Source organism: Convolutriloba macropyga, chromosome 10, assembly GCF_964194025.1.
Source record: "Convolutriloba macropyga chromosome 10, txConMacr16.3, whole genome shotgun sequence".
In the NCBI taxonomy this organism is placed as follows: Eukaryota; Metazoa; Xenacoelomorpha; order Acoela; family Convolutidae; genus Convolutriloba; species Convolutriloba macropyga.
The window spans coordinates 2,764,483-2,780,161 of record NC_134477.1 but is presented as its reverse complement, the minus strand read 5'-3'; the positions used below and the strand labels follow the sequence as shown (position 1 = coordinate 2,780,161).

General features: G+C 37.2%; 1 protein-coding gene and 12 non-coding genes across 15 annotated transcripts in view; 1 reads left to right on the top strand and 12 right to left on the bottom strand.

Annotated features, from left to right (window-relative positions):
- Nucleotides 1-15,679, top strand: part of LOC142348360 (uncharacterized) — a 186,246-nt gene that overhangs the window by 56,724 nt on the left and 113,843 nt on the right. The window lies entirely within an intron of this gene.
- On the bottom strand, nt 228-309 carry Trnas-gcu (transfer RNA serine (anticodon GCU)). Its single transcript has one exon. It is a non-coding gene; the product is annotated as a tRNA-Ser (tRNA).
- Trnas-gcu (transfer RNA serine (anticodon GCU)) lies at nt 818-899 on the bottom strand. The gene has a single exon. It is a non-coding gene; the product is annotated as a tRNA-Ser (tRNA).
- Trnas-gcu (transfer RNA serine (anticodon GCU)) lies at nt 1,109-1,195 on the bottom strand. Its single transcript has one exon. It is a non-coding gene; the product is annotated as a tRNA-Ser (tRNA).
- On the bottom strand, nt 1,719-1,800 carry Trnas-gcu (transfer RNA serine (anticodon GCU)). Its single transcript has one exon. It is a non-coding gene; the product is annotated as a tRNA-Ser (tRNA).
- Trnas-gcu (transfer RNA serine (anticodon GCU)) lies at nt 5,431-5,512 on the bottom strand. The gene has a single exon. It is a non-coding gene; the product is annotated as a tRNA-Ser (tRNA).
- Trnas-gcu (transfer RNA serine (anticodon GCU)) lies at nt 6,332-6,415 on the bottom strand. Its single transcript has one exon. It is a non-coding gene; the product is annotated as a tRNA-Ser (tRNA).
- Nucleotides 7,542-7,623, bottom strand: Trnas-gcu (transfer RNA serine (anticodon GCU)). Its single transcript has one exon. It is a non-coding gene; the product is annotated as a tRNA-Ser (tRNA).
- Trnas-gcu (transfer RNA serine (anticodon GCU)) lies at nt 9,513-9,594 on the bottom strand. The gene has a single exon. It is a non-coding gene; the product is annotated as a tRNA-Ser (tRNA).
- On the bottom strand, nt 10,344-10,425 carry Trnac-gca (transfer RNA cysteine (anticodon GCA)). The gene has a single exon. It is a non-coding gene; the product is annotated as a tRNA-Cys (tRNA).
- Nucleotides 11,400-11,481, bottom strand: Trnas-gcu (transfer RNA serine (anticodon GCU)). Its single transcript has one exon. It is a non-coding gene; the product is annotated as a tRNA-Ser (tRNA).
- Trnas-gcu (transfer RNA serine (anticodon GCU)) lies at nt 13,286-13,369 on the bottom strand. The gene has a single exon. It is a non-coding gene; the product is annotated as a tRNA-Ser (tRNA).
- Trnas-gcu (transfer RNA serine (anticodon GCU)) lies at nt 14,340-14,423 on the bottom strand. The gene has a single exon. It is a non-coding gene; the product is annotated as a tRNA-Ser (tRNA).

Sequence of the window (15,679 nt, the reverse complement as noted above, 5' to 3'; positions counted from 1 at the left end):
GTGGTTGCAATTCGAACCCACGCACGGAGACTATCTTTCCTTTTTCGTTTCTGTTTTCAATCGATTCTATTTCCAATCCACCCGTAGGTGCACTCTTTTGATCACAGATTGACTACTGTTAATTTTTCCCCTATCTTGATAGTTTATTTGGAATCTGATGAAGAAATCTTTGACAGAAAACTTGATAAGTAGCCCTTGAAAAAATTTGCGTTGTTAAAAGAAAAATACGACAGAGATGAGATTCGAACCCACGCACGGAGACCGTATTGGATTAGCAGTTCAACGCCTTAACCACTCGGCCACCCTGTCTGTACAACCTTCGAATTATCATTCCTTTTTCCTATCTGATTTCAATCGATTCTAATTCCAATCAACCCGTAGATGCACTCTTTTGGTCACAGATTGTTTACTGTTGATTTTTTCCTATCTTATTTTATTTGGAAACTGTTGAAGAAATCTTTGACAGAAAACTTGATAAGTAACCGCTGAAAAAATGTGCTTTTTTAAAAAGTTACGACAGAGATGGGATCCGAAACCTCGCACGCCGACAGTATTGCATTAGCAGTCCAACGCCTTAACCACTCAGGCACCTTGTCTGTACAACCTTCGAAATACGAATTATCTTTCCTTTTTCGTTTCTGTTTTCAATCGATTCTATTTCCAATCCACCCGTTGATGCACTCTTTTGATCGCAGATTGACTACTGTTAATTTTTCCCCTATCTTGATAGTTTATTTGGAGTCTGATGAAGAAATCTTTGACAGAAAACTTGATAAGTAGCCCTTGGAAAAAAATTTGCGTTGTTAAAAGAAAAATACGACAGAGATGGGATTCGAACCCACGCACGGAGACCGTATTGGATTAGCAGTCCAACGCCTTAACCACTCGGCCACCCTGTCTGTACAACCTTCGAATTATCATTACTTTTTCGTTTCTGATTTCAATCGATTCTAATTCCAATCCACCCGCAGATGGACTCTTTTGGTCACAGATTGTTTACTGTTGATTTTTTCCTATCTTTATATAGTTTATTTGGAAACTGATGAAGAAATCTTTGACAGAAAACTTGATAAGTAGCCGCTGGAAGAAATGTGTTTTGTTAAAAGAAAGATACCACAGGAATGGGATTCGAACCCACGCACGGAGACCGTATTGGATTAGCAGTCCAACGCCTTAACCACTCGGCCTCCCTGTCTGTACAACCTTCGAAATACGAATTATGTTTCCTTTTTCGTTTCTGATTCCAATCGATTCTGATTCCAATCCACCCGTAGATGCACTCTTTTGATCACAGATTGTTTACTGTTGATTTTTTTTCATATCTTTATAGAATTTATTTTGAAACTGATGAAGAAATCTTTGACAGAAAACTTGATATGTAGCCGCTGGACAAATTCTGCTCTTTTAAAAGAAAATTACGACAGAGATGGGTTCCGAAACCACGCACGGAGACCGTATGGGATTAGCAGTCCAACGCCTTAACCACTCGGTCTCCTTGTCTGTACAACCTTCGAAATACGAATTATCATTACTTTTTCGTTTCTGTTTTCAATCGATTCTATTTGCAATCCACCCGTAGATGCACTTTTGATCACAGATTGACTACTGTTGATTTTTTTCCTATCTTGATAGTGTATTTGGAAACTGATGAAAAAATCTTTGCCAGAAAACTTGATAAGTAGCCGCTGGAAAAACTGTGCTTTGTTAAAAGAAAGTTACGACAGAGATGGGCTTCGAACCCACGCACGGAGACCGTATTGGATTAGCAGTCCAACGCCTTAACCACTCGGCCACCCTGTCTTTACTATCGTCAAATTACGAAAAATTCCTTTTTCGTTTCTAATCTTAATCGATTCTAATTCCAATCCACCCGTAGATGCACACTTTTGATCACAGATTTACTACTGTTGATTTTTTTCCTATCTTGATATTTTATTTGGAAACTGACGAAGAAATCTTTGACAGAAAACTTGATAAGTAGCCGCTGGACAAATTTTGCTCTGTTAAAAGAAAGTTACGATAGGGATGGGATCCGAAACCTCGCACGCAGACGGTATTGCATTAGCAGTCCAACGCCTTAACCACTCGGCCGCTCTGTCTGTACAATAGTCGAAGTACTAAATATTCCTTTTTCGTTTCTGATTTCAGTCGATTCTAATTCTAATCGACCCGTAGATGCACACCTTTGATCAGAGATTGACCTCTTGTTGATTTTTCCTATCCTGATTGTTTGTTTGGAAATTGACGAAAAATTTTCTAACAGAAAAATTGGTAAGTAGACTCTTGTTAATTTTTTTTTGTTAATTGAAAAAATGGACAGAGATCATCGGATTCGAACCCAAGTACGGTGACTATCATTCTTTTTTCGTTTCTGTTTTCAATCGATTCTATTTCCAATCCACCCGCAGATGCACTCTTTTGATCACAGATTGACTACTGTTGATTTTTTTCCTATCTTGATAGTGTATTTCGAAACTGATGAAGAAATCGTTGACAGAAAACTTGATAAGTAGCCGCTGGACAAATTTTGCTCTGTTAAAAGAAAGTTACGACAGAGATGGGATCCGAAACCTCGCACGCAGAGAATATTGCATTAGCAGTCCAACGCCTTAACCACTCGGCCACCTTGTCTGTACAACCTTCGAAATACGAATTATCATTTTTTTCGTTTCTTTTTTCAATCGATTCTTATTCTAATCGACCCGTAGATGCACACTTTTGATCAGAGATTGACCTCTTGTTGATTTTTTCCTATCCTGATTGTTTGTTTGGAAATTGACGACAAATTTTTTTAACAGAAAAATTGGTAAGTAGTCTCTTGTTAATTTTTTTTGTTAATTGAAAAAATGGACAGAGATCTTCGGATTCGAGCCCAAGTACGGTGACTATCATTCTTTTTTCGTTTCTGTTTTCAATCGATTCTATATCCAATCCACCCGTAGATGCGCTCTTTTGATCACAGATTGACTACTGTTGATTTTTTTCCTATCTTGATATTTTATTTGGAAACTGATAAAGAAATCCTCGAAAAAATTGATAAGTAGCCGCTGGACAAATTTTGCTCTTTTAAAAGAAATTACGACAGAGATGGGTTCCGAAACCACGCACGCAGACCGTATTGCATTAGCAGTCCAACGCTTTTAACAACTCGGCCACCATGTCTGTACTATCGTCGGAGTACGAATTATTCCCTTTTTTTGTTTCTGATTTCAGTCGATTCTAATTCTAATCGACCTTTAGATGCATACTTTTGATCAGAGATTGACCTCTTGTTGATTTTTTCCTATCCTGATTGTTTGTTTGGAAATTGACGAAAAAATTTTTTAACAGAAATTGGTAAGCAGACTCTTGTTAATTTTTTTTGTTAATGGAAAAAAATGGACAGAGATCATCGGTTTCGAACCCAAGTACGGCGACTATCATTCTTTTTTCGTTTCTGTTTTCAATCGATTCTATTTCCAATCCACCCGTAGATGCACTCTTTTGATCACAGATTGACTACTGTTGATTTTTTCCTATCTTCAGAGTTTATTTGGAAACTGATGAAGAAATCCTTGACAAAAAACTTGATAAGTAGCCGCTGGACAAATTTCGCTCTTTTAAAAGAAAATTACGACAGAGATGAGTTCCGAATTCACGCACGGAGACAGTATTGCATTAGCAGTCCAACGCCTTAACCACTCATCCACCCTGTCTGTACAATCGTCGAAGTACGAATTGTTTCTTTTTCGTTTCTGGTTTCAGCCGATTCTAATTCTAATCGACCCGTAGATGCACACCTTCGATCAGAGATTGACTACATCTACTGTCGATTTTTTTTCCTATCTTGATATTTTATTTGGAAACTGATGAAGAAATCTTTGACAGAAAACTTGATAAGTAGCCGCTGGACAAATTTTGCTCTGTTAAAAGAAAGTTACGACAGAGATGGGATCCGAAACCTCGCACGCAGACAGTATTGCATTAGCAGTCCAACGCCTTAACCACTCGGCCACCTTGTCTGTACAACCTTTCGAAATATGAATTATCGTTCCTTTTTCGTTTCTGTTTTCAATCGATTCTATTTCCAATCCACCCGTAGATGCACTCTTTTGATCACAGATTGAATACTGTTGATTTTTTCCTATCTTGAGAGTTTATTTGGAAACTGATGAAGAAATCTTTGACAGAAAACTTGATAAGTAGCCGCTGGACAAATTTTGCCCCTTTAAAAGAAAATTACGACGGAGATGGGTTCCGAAACCACGCACGGAGACCGTATCGGATTAGCAGTCCAACGCCTTAACCACTCGGCCACCTTGTCTGTACAACCTTCGAAATACGAATTATCATTACTTTTTCGTTTCTGTTTTCAATCGATTCTATTTCCAATCCACCCGTAGATGCACTCTTTTGATCAGAGATTGACTACTGTTGATTTTTTTCCTATCTTGATATTATAATTGGAAACTGATGAAGAAATCTTTGACAGAAAACTTGATAAGTAGCCGCTGGACAAATTTTGCTCTATTAAAAGAAAGTTACGACAGAGATGGGATCCGAAACCTCGCACGCAGACAGTGTTGCATTAGCAGTCCAACGCCTTAACCACTCGGCCACCTTGTCTGTACAACCTTCGAAATACGAATTATCGTTCCTTTTTCGTTTCTGTTTTCAATCGATTCTATTTCCAATCCACCCGTAGATGCACTCTTTTGATCACAGATTGAATACTGTTTTTTTTCTATCTTGAGAGTTTATTTGGAAACTGATGAAGAAATCCTTGACAAAAAAAATTGATAAGTAGCCGCTGGACAAATTTTGCTCTTTTAAAAGAAAATTACGACAGAGTTGAGTTCCGAGTTCACGAACGGAGACAGTATTGCATTAGCAGTCCAACGCCTTAACCACTCGGCCACCCTGTCTGTACAATCGTCGATGTACGAAATATTTCTTTTTCGTTTCTGGTTTCAGCCGATTCTAATTCTAATCGACCCGTAGATGCACACCTTTGATCAGAGATTGACTACATCTACTGTCGATTTTTTTCCTATCTTGATAATTTAGTTGGAAACTGATAAGGAAATCTTTGACAGAAAACTTGATAAGTAGCCGCTGGACAAATTTTGCTCTGTTAAAAGAAAGTTACGACAGAGATGGGATCCGAAAACTCGCACGCAGATAGTATTGCATTAGCAGTCCAACGCCTTAACCACTCAGCCACCTTGTCTGTACAACCTTGAAATACGAATTATCATTCCTTTTTCGTTTCTGTTTTCAATCGATTCTATTTCCAATCCACCCGTAGATGCACTCTTTTGATCAGAGATTGACTACTGTTGATTTGTTTCCTATCTTAATATATTTTATTTGGAAACTGATGAAGAAATCTTTGACAGAAAACTTGATAAGTAGCCGCTGTAAAAAAAGTGCTTTGTTAAAAGAAAGTTACGACAGAGATGAGATTCGAACCCACGCACGGAGATCGTATTGGATTAGCAGTCCAACGCCTTAACCACTCGGCCACCCTGTCTGTACAATCGTCGAAGTACGAAATATTCCTTTTTCGTTTCTGATTTCTGTCGATTCTAATTCTAATCGACCCGTAGATGCACACCTTTGATCAGAGATTGACCTCTTGTTGATTTTTTCCTATCTTGATAGTTTTTTTGGAAACTGATGAAGAAATCCTCGAAAAAAACTTGATAAGTAGCCGCTGGACAAATTTTGCTCTTTTAAAAGAAAATTACGACAGAGATGGGTTCCGAAACCACGCACGGAGACCGTATCGGATAAGCAGTCCAACGTCTTAACCACTCGGCCACCTTGTCTGTACAACCTTCGAAATACGAATTATCATTACTTTTTCGTTTCTGTTTTCAATCGATTCTATTTCCAATCCGCCCGTAGATGCACTCTTTTGATCAGAGATTGACTACTGTTGATTTTTTTCCTATCTTGATATTATATTTGGAAACTGGTGAAGAAATCTTTGACAGAAAACTTGATAAGTAGCCGCTGGACAAATTTTGCTCTGTTAAAAGAAAGTTACGACAGAGATGGGATCCGAAACCTCGCACGCAGACAAGGTTGCATTAGCAGTCCAACGCCTTAACCACTCGGCCACCTTTTCTGTACAACCTTCGAAATACGAATTATGATTCCTTTTTCGTTTCTGTTTTCAATCGATTCTATTTCCAATCCACCCGTAGATGCAATCTTTTGATCACAGATTGAATACTGTTGATTTTTGCCTATCTTAATATATTTTATTTGGAAACTGATGAAGAAATCTTTGACAGAAAACTTGATAAGTAGCCGCTGTAAAAAAAGTGCTTTGTTAAAAGAAAGTTACGACAGAGATGGGATTCGAACCCACGCACGGAGACCGTATTGGATTAGCAGTCCAACGCCTTAACAACTCGGCCACCTGTGTACAATCGTCGCAGTACGAACTATTCTTTTTTCGTTTCTGATTTCTGTCGATTCTAATTCTAATCGACCCGTAGATGCACTCTTTTGATCACAGATTGTCTACTGTTGATGTTTTTCCTATCTTGATAGTTCGTTTGGAAACTGATGAAGAAATCTTTGACAGAAAACTTGATAAGTAGCCACTGGAAAAAATTTGCTTTGTTAAAACAAAATACGAAAGAGATGGGATTCGAAACCACGCACGGAGACCGTGTTGGATTAGCAGTTCAACGCCTTAACCACTCGGCCACCTTGTCTGTACTACCTTCGAAATACGAATTATCATTACTTTTTTGTTTCTGTTTTCAATCGATTCTATTTCCAATCCGCCCGTAGATGCACTCTTTTGATCAGAAATTGACTACTGTTGATTTTTTTCCTATCTTGATATTATATTTGGAAACTGATGAAGAAATCTTTGACAGAAAACTTGATAAGTAGCCGCTGGACAAATTTTGCTCTGTTAAAAGAAAGTTACGACAGATGGGATCCGAAACCTCGCACGCAGACAAGGTTGCATTAGCAGTCCAACGCCTTAACCACTCAGGCACCTTGGCTGTACAACCTTCGAAATACGAATTATCATTGCTTTTTCGTTTCTGTTTTCATCGATTCTATTTCCAATCCACCCGTAGATGCACTCTTTTGATCACAGATTGAATACTGTTGATTTTTTTCCTATCTTGAGAGTTTATTTGGAAACTGATGAAGAAATCCTTCACAAAAAACTTGATAAGTAGCCGCTGGACAAATTTTGCTCTTTTAAAAGAAAATTATGACAGAGATGGGTTCCGAATTCATGCACGGAGACAGTATTGCATTAGCAGTCCAACGCCTTAACCACTCGGGCACCCTGTCTGTACAACCGTCGAAGTACGAATTATCATTCCTTTTTCGTTTCTGATTTCAGTCGATTCTAATTCCAATCCACCCGTAGGTGCACACTTTAGATCAGAGACTGACTACTGTTGATTTTTTTTACTATCTTTATATACTTTATTTTTTATTTGGAAGCTGATAAAGAAATCTTCAATAGAAAACTTGATAAGTAGCCGCTCGACAAATTTTGCTTTGTTAAATGAAAAATTTGACAGAGATGGGATTCCAACCCACCCACGGAGACGGTTTTGGATTAGCAGTCCAACGCCTTAACCACTCGGCCACCCTGTCTGTACAATCGTCGATGTACGAAATATTTCTTTTTCGTTTCTGATTTCAGCCGATTTTAATTCTAATCGACCCGTAGATGCACATAATTGATCAGAGATTGACTACAACTACTGTTGATTTTTTTTCCTATCTTGATATTTTATTTGGAAACTGATAAGGAAATCTTTGACAGAAAACTTGATAAGTAGCCGCTGGACAAATTTTGCTCTGTTAAAAGAAAGTTACGACAGAGATGGGATCCGAAAACTCGCACGCAGACAGTATTGCATTAGCAGTCCAACGCCTTAACCACTCGGCCACCTTTTCTGTACAACCTTCGAAATACGAATTATGATTCCTTTTTCGTTTCTGTTTTCAATCGATTCTATTTCCAATCCACCCGTAGATGCAATCTTTTGATCACAGATTGAATACTGTTGATTTTTTCCTATCTTGAGAGTTTATTTGTAAACTGATGAAGAAATCCTTGACAAAAACTTGATAAGTAGCCGCTGGACAAATTTTGCTCTTTTAAAAGAAAATTACGACAGAGATGGGTTCCGAAACCACGCACGGAGACCGTATTGGATTAGCAGTTCAACGCCTTAACCACTCGGCCACCATGTCTGTACAGTTGTCGAAGTACGAAATTTTCCTTTTTCATATCTGGTTTCAGTCGATTCTAATTCTAATCGACCCGTAGATGCACACTTTTGATTAGAGATTGAAGACTGTTGATTTTTTCCTATCCTGATTGTTTGTTTGGATGGAAATTGATGAAAAATTTTTTTAACAGAAAAATTGATGAGAAGACTCTTGTTAATTTTTTGGTTAATTGAAAAAATGGACAGAGATCATCGGATTTGAACCCAACCACGGTGACTATCATTCTTTTTTCGTTTCTGTTTTCAATCGATTCTATTTCCAATCCTCCCGTACATGAACTCTTTTGATCACAGGTTGACTACTGTTGATTTTTTTCCTATCTTGAGAGTTTATTTGGAGACTGATGAAGAAATCTTTGACACAAAACTTGATAAGTAGCCGCTGGACAAATTTTGCTCTGTTAAAAGAAAGTAACGACGGAGATGGGATGCAAAACCTCGCACGCAGACCGTATAGGATTATCAGTTCAACGCCTTAACAACTCGGCCACCTTGTCTGTACAATAGTCGCAGTACGAAATTTTCCTTTTTCGTTTCTGATTTCTGTCGATTCTAATTCTAATCGACCCGTAGATGCACACTTTTGATCAGAGATTGACGACTGTTGATTTTTTCCTATCCTGATTGTTTGTTTGGAAATTGATGGAATTTTTTTTAACAGAAAAATTGGTAAGTAGACTCTTGTTATTTTTTTGTTAATTGAAAAAACGGACAGAGATCATCGGATTCGAACCCAAGCACAGTGACTATCATTCTTTTTTCGTTTCTGTTTTCAATCGATTCTATTTCCAATCCACCCGTAGATGCACTCTTTTGATCACAGATTGACTACTGTTGATTTTTTCCCTCTCTTGAGAGTTTATTTGGAAACTGATGAAATCCTTGACAGAAAACTTGATAAGTAGCCGCTCGACAAATTTTGCTCTGTTAAAAGAAAGTTACGACAGAGATGGGATCCGAAAACTCGCACGCAGACAGTATTGCATTAGCAGTCCAACGCCTTAACCACTCGGCCACCTTTTCTGTACAACCTTCGAAATACGAATTATCATTCCTTTTTCGTTTCTGTTTTCAATCGATTCTATTTCCAATTCACCCGTAGATGCACTCTTTTGATCAGAGATTGACTACTGTTGATTTGTTTCCTATCTTAATATATTTTATTTGGAAACTGATGAAGAAATCTTTGACAGAAAACTTGATAAGTAGCCGCTTTAAAAAATGTGCCTTGTTAAAAGAAAGTTACGACAGAGATGGGATTCGAACGCACGCACGGAGACCGTATTGGATTAGCAGTCCAACGCCTTAACCACTCGGCCACCCTGTCTGTACAATCGTCGAAGTACGAAATATTCCTTTTTCGTTTCTGATTTCTGTCGATTCTAATTCTAATCGACCCGTAGATGCACACTTTTGATCAGAGATTGAAGACTCTTGTTTTTTTCCTATCCTGATTGTTTGTTTGGAAATTGATGAAAAATTTTTTTAACAGAAAAATTGGTAAGTAGACTATTGTTAATTTTTTTGTTAATTGGAAAAATGGACAGATATCATCGGATTCGAACCCAAGCACGTTGACTATCATTCTTTTTTCATATCTGTTTCCAATCGATTCTATTTCCAATCCACCCGTAAATGCACTCTTTTGATCACAGATTGACTACTGTTGATTTTTTCCCTCTCTTGAGAGTTTATTTGGAAACTGATGAAATCCTTGACAGAAAACTTGATAAGTAGCCGCTGGACAAATTTTGCTCTTTTAAACAAAATTACGACAGAGATGGGTTCCGAAACCACGCACAGAGAACGTCTTGGATTAGCAGTTCAACGCCTTAACCACTCGGGCACCTTTTCAGTACAACCTTTGAAATACGAATTATCATTCCTTTTTCGTTTCTGTTTTCAATCGATTCTATTTCCAATCCACCCGTGGATGCACTCTTTTGATCAGAGATTGACTACTGTTGATTTGCTTCCTATCTTAATATATTTTATTTGGAAACTGATGAAGAAATCTTTGACAGAAAACTTGATAAGTAGCCGCTTTAAAAAATGTGCCTTGTTAAAAGAAAGTTACGACAGAGATGGGATTCGAACGCACGCACGGAGACCGTATTGGATTTGCAGTCCAACGCCTTAACCACTCGGCCACCCTGTCTGTACAATCGTCGAAGTACGAAATATTCCTTTTTCGTTTCTGATTTCTGTCGATTCTAATTCTAATCGACCCGTAGATGCACACTTTTGATCAGAGATTGAAGACTCTTGTTTTTTCCTATCCTGATTTTTTGTTTGGAAATTGATGAAAAATTTTCTTAACAGAAAAATTGGTAAGTAGACTATTGTTAATTTTTTTTGTTAATTGGAAAAATGGACAGATATCATCGGATTCGAACCCAAGCACGTTGACTATCATTCTTTTTTCATATCTGTTTTCAGTCGATTCTATTTCCAATCCACCCGTAAATGCACTCTTTTGATCACAGATTGACTACTGTTGATTTTTTCCCTCTCTTGAGAGTTTATTTGGAAACTGATGAAATCCTTGACAGAAAACTTGATAAGTAGCCGCTGGACAAATTTTGCTCTTTTAAACAAAATTACGACAGAGATGGGTTCCGAAACCACGCACAGAGAACGTCTTGGATTAGCAGTCCAACGCCTTAACCACTCAGCCACCCTGTCTGTACAATCGTCGAAGTACGAAATATTTTTTTTTTCGTTTCTGATTTCAGTCGATTCTAATTCTAATCGACCCGTAGATGCACACTTTTGATCAGAGATTGACTACTGTTGATTTTTTCCTATCCTGATTGTTTGTTTGGAAATTGATGAAATTTTTTTTACAGAAAAATTGGTAAGTAGACTCTTGTCATTTTTTTTGTTAATTGAAAAAATGGACAGAGATCGGATTCGAAATCAAGCACGATGACTATCATTCCTTTTTCGTTTCTGTTTTTAATCGATTCTATTTCCAATCCACCCGTAGATGCACTCTTTTGATCAGAGATTGAGTACTGTTGATTTGTTTCCTATCTTAATATATTTTATTTGGAAACTGATGAAGAAATCTTTGACAGAAAACTTGATAAGTAGCCGCTGTAAAAAAAGTGCTTTGTCAAAAGAAAGTTACGACAGAGATGGGATTCGAACCCACGCACGGAGACCGTATTGGATTAGCAGTCCAACGCCTTAACCACTCGGCCACCCTGTCTGTACAATCGTCGAAGTACGAAATATTCCTTTTTCGTTTCTGATTTCTGTCGATTCTAATTCTAATCGACCCGTAGATGCACATTTTTGATCAGAGATTGAAGACTCTTGATTTTTTCCTATCCTGATTGTTTGTTTGGAAATTGATGAAAAATTTTTTTAACAGAAAAATTGATGAGAAGACTCTTGTTATTTTTTTTGTTAATTGAAAAAATGGACAGAGATCATCGGATTTGAACCCAAGCACGGTGACTATCATTCTTTTTTCGTTTCTGTTTTCAATCGATTCTATTTCCAATCCACCCGTACATGCACTCTTTTGATCACAGATTGACTACTGTTGATTTTTTTCCTATCTTGAGAGTTTATTTGGAGACTGATGAAGAAATCTTTGACACAAATCTTGATAAGTAGCCGCTGGACAACTTTTGCTCTGTTAAAAGAAAGTAACGACAGAGATGGGATGCAAAACCTCGCACGCAGACCGTATTGGATTATCAGTTCAACTCCTTAACCACTCGGCCACCTTATCTGAGCAATAATCGAAGTACGAAATATTCCTTTTTCGTTTCTGATTTCTGTCGATTCTAATTCTAATCGACCCGTAGATGCACACTTTTGATCAGAGATTGAAGACTGTTGATTTTTTCCTATCCTGATTGTTTGTTTAGAAATTGATGAAAAATTTTTTTAACAGAAAAATTGACGAGAAGACTCTTGTTAATTTTTTTGTTAATTGAAAAAATGGACAGAGATCATCGGATTTGAACCCAAGCACGGTGACTATCATTCTTTTTTCGTTCCTGTTTTCAATCGATTCTATTTCCAATCCACCCGTACATGCACTCTTTTGATCACAGATTGACTACTGTTGATTTTTTTCCTATCTTGAGAGTTTATTTGGAGACTGATGAAGAAATCTTTGACACAAAACTTGATAAGTAGCCGCTGGACAAATTTTGCTCTGTTAAAAGAAAGTAACGACAGAGATGGGATGCAAAACCTCGCACGCAGACCGTATTGGATTATCAGTTCAACGCCTTAACCACTCGGCCACCTTGTCTGTACAATAGTCGCAGTACGAAATATTCCTTTTTCGTTTCTGATTTCTGTCGATTCTAATTCTAATCGACCTGTAGATGCACACTTTTGATCAGAAATTGACGACTGTTGATTTTTTCCTATCCTGATTGTTTGTTTGGAAATTGATGAAATTTTTTTTAACAGAAAAATTGGTAAGTAGACTTGTTATTTTTTTGTTAATTGAAAAAACGGACAGAGATCATCGGATTCGAACCCAAACACAGTGACTATCATTCTTTTTTCGTTTCTGTTTTCAATCGATTCTATTTCCAATCCACCCGTACATGCACTCTTTTGATCACAGATTGACTACTGTTGATTTTTATCCTATCTTGAGAGTTTTTTTGGAGACTGATGAAGAAATCTTTGACACAAAACTTGATAAGTAGCCGCTGGACAAATTTTGCTCTGTTAAAAGAAAGTAACGACAGAGATGGGATGCAAAACCTCGCACGCAGACGGTATTGGATTAGCAATTCAACGCCTTAACCACTCGGTCACCTTGTCTGTACAATCGTCGAAGTACGAAATATTCGTTTTTCGTTTCTGTTTTCAATCGATTCTATTTCCAATCCACCCGTAGATGCACTCTTTCGATCAGAGATTGACTGCTATTGATTTTTTTCCTATCTTGATATTTTATTTGGAAACTGATGAAGAAATCTTTGACAGAAAACTTGATAAGTAGCCGCTGTAAAAAATGTGCTTTGTTAAAAGAAATTTACGACAGAGATGGGATTCGAACCCACGCACGGAGACCGTATTGGATTAGCAGTCCAACGCATTAACCACTCGGCCACCTGTGTACAATCGTCGCAGTACGAACTATTCTTTTTTCGTGTCTGATTTCAGCCGATGCTAATTCTAATCGACCCGTAGATGCACACTTTTGATCATAGATTGACTACTATTTATTTTTATCTATCCTGATTGTTTATTTGGAAATTGATGAAAAAATTTTTCAACACAAAAATTGATAAGTAGACTCTTGTCATTTTTTTTGTTAATTGAAAAAATGGACAGAGATCGGATTCGAAATCAAGCACGATGACTATCATTCCTTTTTCGTTTCTGTTTTTAATCGATTCTATTTCCAATCAACCCGTAGATGCACTCTTTTGATCTTAGATTGACTGCTATTGATTTTTTTCCTATCTTGGTATTTTATTTGGAAACTGATGAAGAAATCTTTGACAGAAAACTTGATAAGTAACCGCTGGACAAATTTTGCTCTGTCAAAAGAAAGTTACGACAGAGATGGGATCCGAAACCTCGCACGCAGACCGTATTGGATTAGTAGTCCAACGCCTTAACCACTCAGCCACCCTGTCTGTACAATTGTCGAAGTACGAAATATTCCTTTTTCGTTTCTGATTTTAGTCGATTCTAATTCTAATCGACCCGTAGATGCACTTTTGATCAGAGATTGACTACTGTTGATTTTTTCCTATCCTGATTGTTCGTTTGGAAATTGATAAAAAAATTTTTTAACAGAAAAATTGGTCAGTAGACTCTTGTTAATTTTTTTTGTTAATTGAAAAAATGGACAGAGATCGGATTCGAAATCAAGCACGATGACTATCATTCCTTTTTCGTTTCTGTTTTTAATCGATTCTATTTCCAATCCACCCGTAGATGCACTCTTTCGATCAGAGATTGACTACTGTTGATTTGTTTCCTATCTTTATATATTTTATTTGGAAACTGATGAAGAAATCTTTGACAGAAAACTTGATAAGTAGCCGCTGTAAAAAATGTGCTTTGTTAAAAGAAAATTACGACAGAGATGGAATTCGAACCCACGCACGGAGACCGTATTGGATTAGCAGTCCAACGCATTAACCACTCGGCCACCTGTGTACAATCGTCGAAGTACGAATTATTCTTTTTTCGTGTCTGATTTCAGCCGATGCTAATTCTAATCGACCCGTAGATGCACACTTTTGATCATAGATTGACTACTATTTATTTTTATCTATCCTGATTGTTTATTTGGAAATTGATGAAAAAAATTTTCAACAGAAAAATTGATAAGTAGACTCTTGTCATTTTTTTTGTTAATTGAAAAAATGGACAGAGATCGGATTCGAAATCAAGCACGATGACTATCATTCCTTTTTCGTTTCTGTTTTTAATCGATTCTATTTCCAATCCACCCGTAGATGCACTCTTTTGATCTTAGATTGACTGCTATTGATTTTTTTCCTATCTTGATATTTTATTTGGAAACTGATGAAGAAATCTTTGACAGAAAACTTGTAAGTAACCGCTGGACAAATTTTGCTCTGTCAAAAGAAAGTTACAACAGAGATGGGATCGGAAACCTCGCAAGCAGACCGTATTGGATTAGTAGTCCAACGCCTTAACCACTCAGCCACCCTGTCTGTACAATTGTCGAAGTACGAAATATTCCTTTTTCGTTTCTGATTTTAGTCGATTCTAATTCTAATCGACCCGTAGATGCACTTTTGATCAGAGATTGACTACTGTTGATTTTTTCCTATCCTGATTGTTCGTTTGGAAATTGATGAAAATTTTTTTTAACAGAAAAATTGGTAAGTAGACTCTTGTTAATTTTTTTTGTTAATTGAAAAAATGGACAGTGATCATCGGATGCGAACCCAAGCACGGTGACTATCATTCTTTTTTCGTATCTGTTTGCAATCGATTCTATTTCCAATCCACCCGTAGATGCACTCTTTTGATCACAGATTGACTACTGTTGATTTTTTTCGTATCTTGATAGTTTATTTTGAAACTGATGAAGAAATCCTCGACAAAAAACTTGATAAGTAGCCGCTGGACAAATTCTGCTCTTTTAAAAGAAAATTACGAGAGAGATGGTTTCCGAAATCACGCACGGAGACCGTATTGGATTAGCAGTCGAACGCCTTAACCACTCGGCCACCTTTTCAGTTCAACCTTCGAAATACGAATTATCATTCCTTTTTCGTTTCTGTTTTCAATCGATTCTATTTCCAATCCACCCGTAGATGCACTCTTTTGATCAGAGATTGACTACTGTTGATTTGTTTCCTATCTTAATATTTTTTATTTGGAAACTGATGAAGAAATCTTTAACAGAAAACTTGATAAGTAGCCGCTGGAAAAAATGT